The 5,897-nt window shown below is 45.2% G+C and overlaps 1 long non-coding RNA gene across 1 annotated transcript; it reads right to left on the bottom strand.

Annotated features, from left to right (window-relative positions):
* Nucleotides 1-1,521: 1,521 nt before the first annotated feature.
* LOC119087262 lies at nucleotides 1,522-5,352 on the bottom strand. Its single transcript, XR_005090684.1, has 3 exons — nucleotides 5,216-5,352; nucleotides 4,098-4,157; nucleotides 1,522-1,811 (listed from the first exon to the last, which is right to left on the bottom strand). It is a non-coding gene; the product is annotated as an uncharacterized LOC119087262 (long non-coding RNA).
* Between the last annotated feature and the right edge of the window lie 545 nt (nucleotides 5,353-5,897).

Here is a 5,897-nt window from a genome sequence, read left to right as displayed (position 1 = left end):
CCAGGTTCCCACATCTCTCTGCTGCACCCAAGACATGCCCTCCATGACACTCTGGAAGCCCTGACTGGATCTGTAATAAGACATCTTCCTCCTGCTCTCACTAGCTCAAGCTTCCTCCTCTGTAATTTCATCTTTACCCATAAAATCCTCGCTTTCCTGCTGTGGGATGTTCTGTATGTCCTGTGGGAGCCCTTCTTGGGTTCTTTGTGGCGTTACCCAGCAGGTCCGCATAGAGGATGATTAGGACCATGGGCCTGAGTGCAGGTGTTTGAGATGGTCTGCACTTGGCTGTGCTGGGGGATGGTCTGTATGTCAAGTTGTTCTGATTGATCAATAAATAAAACCTGATTGGCTGTGGCTAGGCAGGAAGGATAGGTGGGACTAACAGAGAGGAGAAATAAAAGGACAGGAAGGCAGAAGGACTGACTGCCAGATGCCGCCAGCACAAGAAGCATGTGAAGATGCTGGTAAGCCACAAGCCACATGGCAAGGTATAGATTTCTAGAAATGGGTTACTTTAAGATATAAGAACAGTTATCAAGAAGCCTGCCACGGCCATACAGGTTGTAAGCAATATAAGTCTCTGTGTTTACTTGGTTGGGTCTGAGCGGCTGTGGGACTAGCGGGTGACAGGGATTTGTCCTGACTGTGGGCAAGGCAGGAAAACTGTAGCTACACTTTCCTTCAAGATCCAGAACAAATACCACCTGCCATGACTAGCCCTGGATGAAAATCAAGTCTCTCTCCCCCAGTCCCAATACAAGGCAGAATCCTGTCTTCCTTCCACAGCCTCTTCTTCCATGAAGCACAGTGCTGAAGAGCTGCTGTCTCTGTGGACCTCACCTAATTTCTCACATGGACACACACGCTGAAATAGAATCTGCTTAGTGGTTAAGACAGCTGCAGCCAAGCCCCAAGTCCTGAGTTCAATCCCTGGAAGTGAGTTTTGAGAAGCCAGGACTGGTGAGAAGTTAGGGTGTTTGTTAGAGGATGGGGGTCCCTAGCTCTAACAGAGATGGCGATCCTCTCCTGGAGAGAAGGGTTGAGCACAGGGAAGATGAGGGTGTCCAAATTTCATCCAGACAGAAGACACTCATCACCTCACGGGTCAGAGCATGGCCTCAGGTTGGATGTCTGACTCTGGGGGGAATAATCTTCATTTTTTTCTGGGCCAATTGGGGAAGAAGTAGGGGAGGGGACAGAGGTTTGGGGGAAGGAGGTAGAGACGAGAGAAGAGCCAGGTGCAATAACAAGGGAGCAGTTGAAGGAACAAGCCCAAGTGTTTGGAGAGGTGCCCATACCAGGAGCTGGCAGAGGAAGGATGAGTGGGAAGGAGTAGGGGAGGCTCAGAGACAGGGTGGAACTACCTCAGGGACACCTCGGGATCAAGGGTTAGTGCAGGGTGCCCTGCTGCTGCACCTGCTCCCTGGGTTGCTAGATGGGCTCCTGCTCCAAGTTCTCTTTCCGGGATTGAGTACTATGTTAGGAAAATATGTGGAAAAAGATGTCAGAGGACTGGACTCAAATGCAGGCAGGTTTATTTCAGAAAAGCTGGGAAGAGCTCACACTAAGCAAGCATGCGTCTCTTAGAGACTAGGACCCTTTTACCAAGCTAGGAGAAGAGAGGAAGGGGGCTGTGTGCGTAAGCAGGAGACTAGTTCTTCTTTGCAGACAGGGTTGGCTTTTTCAGTTAGGTTGTGTCTCAAGAGTCACAATGGGGTGCAGAGCACTGCTGTGTTCATGATGCTTTGCACTTGCTGTGGGTTGGGACAAATCACTGGATTTGAGATCGCAGAAAGTTGCTCATCATTCTGCAAGAGCAGTTAGAGGTTATTAGCAATGGAGCATCTCTCTATCTCACCTTCCAGACCCCCAGCCCTCTTTTTGTTCAAAACAGGGTCTCAATATGTAGCTCTAGGTGTGCAGGAACTCACTGAGTGGACCAGACTGTCCTCAAACTCACAGATCAAACACTTGCATCAAGGTCTGTGGAAAATAGAATATATATATATATGTTTGTTTGTTTTTTCTGAGACAGGGTTTCTCGGTGTATTTTTGGTGCCTATCCTGGATCTCAGTGTAGACCAGGCTGGCCTCGAACTCACAGAGATCTGCCTCTCTCTGCCTCCCCAGTACTGGGATTACAAGTGAGTGCCACCAATGCCCAGCGAAAATAGTATATTTCTAAACCTGACTTGGGGTCACTTTTTTGATTTGTGGGTTTTTTTTTTTTGAGTCATTGTTTTACATGTTCCAGGCTAGTCTCAAATTCGCTAAGCAGCCAAGGATAAACTTGACTTCAGATTCTACTGTCTCCATCTCCTAGGGCTGGGATTAAGGACACATGCCACCACACCAGTTTAAATGCTTCTTCTCTTTAATTGACAAGTGTTTATGAGTCACAATAGGGGACTTTGCATTAAACTACTCTGATCCTGGGAAGAATAGTTGGAAATATGGGATAAGATTGAGTGTGAATGTGGGTGCCAGGGCCCATGTGTGGAGGGCAGAGACAAATTTCTGGAGTTGGTGTCTCCTACCAGGGATCTGACAGTCCAAGTCAGCTGGTCAGGATGCCTGGCAATCCCTTTTAATCCACTGAGCCATTTCACCAGACCAAAACTAGCAGATGTTAAGGAGAGACATGACTAATACAGAGATATTCGTTCTATTACTCTCTGCTTTTATAAATATTTGTAATTTTCCCATAATAAAAGTTAGTGCTGTGGATATTGCTCTATATAAATAAAACACTGATGGCCAGTGACCAGGCAGGAAGTAGGTGGGACAAGGAGAGAAGAGAATTCTGGGAAGCGGAAGGCTGAGGGGAGAGACACTGCAGCCACCGCCAGGACAAGCAGCATGTAAAGACGCCGGTAAGCCACCAGCCACGTGGCAAGGTATAGATTTATAAAAATGGGTTAATTTAAGAAAAAAGAACAGTTAACAAGAAGCCTGCCATGGCCATACAGTTTATAAGTGATATAAGCGTCTGAGTGATTATTTTATATGTGGATTGTGGGACTGCGGGACTTGGGGAACCTGGAGAGAAGCCCTCCAGCAACAAGTTAGGGTAAACAAGATTAATTATATACTATATATGTAATGTATATTAATGTATATATGCATTTCTGAATGTGTCCAGCCCAGTCACCATCTTGAATATCAGACACATATTTTAAATTGCTTGAAAAACAGCCCAAATAGTTAGCCAACCAAACTGCCTGCCTAAACAAACACACGTGCCCTCTGCTCCTCCCTAGAGCTCCTGGCCCTGTCTTTGAAATGACAATACTGTTCAGTCAGTTGCTCAAACTGATAACCTGGAGACATCCTTGACTCCTCTCTGTGGAGATGGTTCAGCAGGTAAAGGCACCTGCTGCCAAGTGTTACAACCTGAGTTCAGTCCCTGAGTACCTATGGGAGAAAGACATAACTGACTCCCTTAACTTGTCCTCTACCTCCACAAACACACCATGGCACAAGTGTGACCACACACAATACATAAATAAATGGAATGAAAATAATATAAGGGACTGGAGAATGGCTTAGTAGTTGAGTTTGCACTGCTCTTCCAGAGGACCCAAGTTAGGATCCCAACAACCACAACAACACTTGCTTCTCAGATTCCCGAACTCCAGCTTCAGGGTATCTGACTTAGTTTACTAATCAAACTACCATTTTTTGTCTTTAAATGAGTGGGTGCTGGGTGCTATGGCACATGCTTATAATCCAGCATTCAGAAGGCCGTGGCAGAAGTGTTGCCAGAGTTTGAGGCCAGCCTGGGATACAAAGCAAAATTTATCAAAAAAAAAAAAAAATAGAATGAAAAGTATCAGTTGGGTGTGGGTTAAAAAAGGTAACAATGTATAACACAGTGAAAGCAGGGGCTGGAAAGAAGGCTCAGCAGTTGATAGCTGAGGTTCTTAAGATATGTAAGTTCCAGCGGTCTCAGTTCGATTCCCAGCACTGACTTGGCAGCTCACAACTCTCTGTAACTCCACTTCCAGAGAACCAGACATTCTCTTAGAACTGAATGTAGGAAAACACCAATACCCATACGATAATAAACACAAATTTTTAGAAAGAAGAATTACCTTAATGTTTATCTGCCGTAAAGGGCGAAACCTATCAAGGGTGTTATTGGGCATCTCTTCCTGGAGAAATCAAAGGTGACTGTCAGCTCTGAAGGTCAGATTGGAATGTATCAACAGTCACTTCACGGATTAAGCTATTTCATACACCATGTATCCCCAACCACAGAGTTACGGATCCTCCTCCCATAAGGAAAGATACAAACACAAATCTCTCATAGAATATAAATCAAGAGAGGCTGGGGGATGGCTCAGTCAGTGAAGTGTTTGTCATGCAAGTGTGATCAGCTGAGCCTGGATTCCATGTTCCCCAGAAAAAAGACAAAAATGAGGCAGAGCAGCAATCTGTGAAATCAGATCAGGGGAGGCAGAGACAGGAGAGTCTCCAGGGCTGGAATCAGCCAGTCCAGCATAATAGTGAGCTCCAGGTTAACTGAGAGACCTTCACTTATGCTCGTCCTCCTCATCCTCATCATTATAATCATCAGCATCAGCATCATTTTGATCATCATGCACACACTAAATAAATAAATATAGTTTAAACATTTTAAACTAGAGGGCTGGAGAGATGGTTCAGTGTTTAAGAGTGTTTGTGCCCTTGCAGAGGACACAAGTTCAGTTCCTAGCAACCACATGAGTAGTTCATAATCCCCTGTAATTACTGCTTGAGGTGATCTGATGCCCTCCTCTGGCTTCTATTGGCATTGCATGAATATGTGCCATGCAAATCTCCCCCAACATATACACATAATTAATAAAAAATAGAATTTTTTATATTATAAAATTTTAATGTAGAGAGCAAGTGAGGAAATCACCCAACATTAAATTCTGACCTCCACACTTATGCTCACATATTTGCACACACACAGAGGAACATGTTCACACACACACACACACACACACACACACACACACACACACACACATACACGCATGCACGCACACATAAGCACTCAGGCACTGAAAGAAAATGAATTAAATCCACATGCTCCCACAGGGATATCTTACAGGTAACTTCTTTTCATTTCTATAGGAGGATCCAAATCATTACAGTCAATTCATTGGAATAGAAGAAACATCAATTCTGTGTAAGTGCTGCCATGGAATAGAATGATACTTACAAGATGTAGACTCCTGTGGAAAATGTAACAGCAATGTAGCCTTGCTGAAATTTAGGATCCTTAGCAAGAAGCTCACACATTTTGGAAGTGGCATTCAAGTCCTTGTTCTCCATATCCTAAAACAGGAGCAGTGAGAAATCAAAGGCGGCACTGTTGGTAACTGGCATCTTCTCTAAGAGGGGAACTGACTTAAGTCCCAAGGGGTTTGAAGGAGAATGTCCCCATAGACTCAGATATTTAAACACGTGGTCCCCAGGTGGTGTGTTGTTTGGGGATGATGTGGGGAGGTGCAGCCTTGCTGTAGGAAGTCTATCACTGGGGTGAGCTTTAAGGACTCACAGCCTTGCCTCACTTCCAGGTTGCTCTCCCTGCTTCCTGTCTGCACTGGAAGCTGTGCTCTCTCACCTTCCTTCTCCTGATGCCATGTCTTTCTGCCATGATGGACTCTTATCCCTTTAGAACCCTAAGTCCATACAAACTCTGCATAAGTTGGTTATTGTGGTGTTTTTATCACAGCAACAGAAAAGTGACTTATATAGGGTGAGACCCTCCTGTCTCTGTTAGAGTCATGAGCAGGATGGCACATGTCTGCAATGCCAACCCTCAGGGGCTGGGGCAGGGAGATCAAGTTCCAGGCCAGCCTGGGCTACTTAGCAAAATCCTGCATTTACCCTCCCCCCCA

This window comes from Peromyscus leucopus, unplaced genomic scaffold (genome assembly GCF_004664715.2).
Source record: "Peromyscus leucopus breed LL Stock unplaced genomic scaffold, UCI_PerLeu_2.1 scaffold_663, whole genome shotgun sequence".
Classification (NCBI taxonomy): domain Eukaryota; kingdom Metazoa; phylum Chordata; class Mammalia; order Rodentia; family Cricetidae; genus Peromyscus; species Peromyscus leucopus.
Note: the sequence above shows the minus strand (reverse complement) of the source record. Positions and strands in the feature narration are given on the sequence as shown.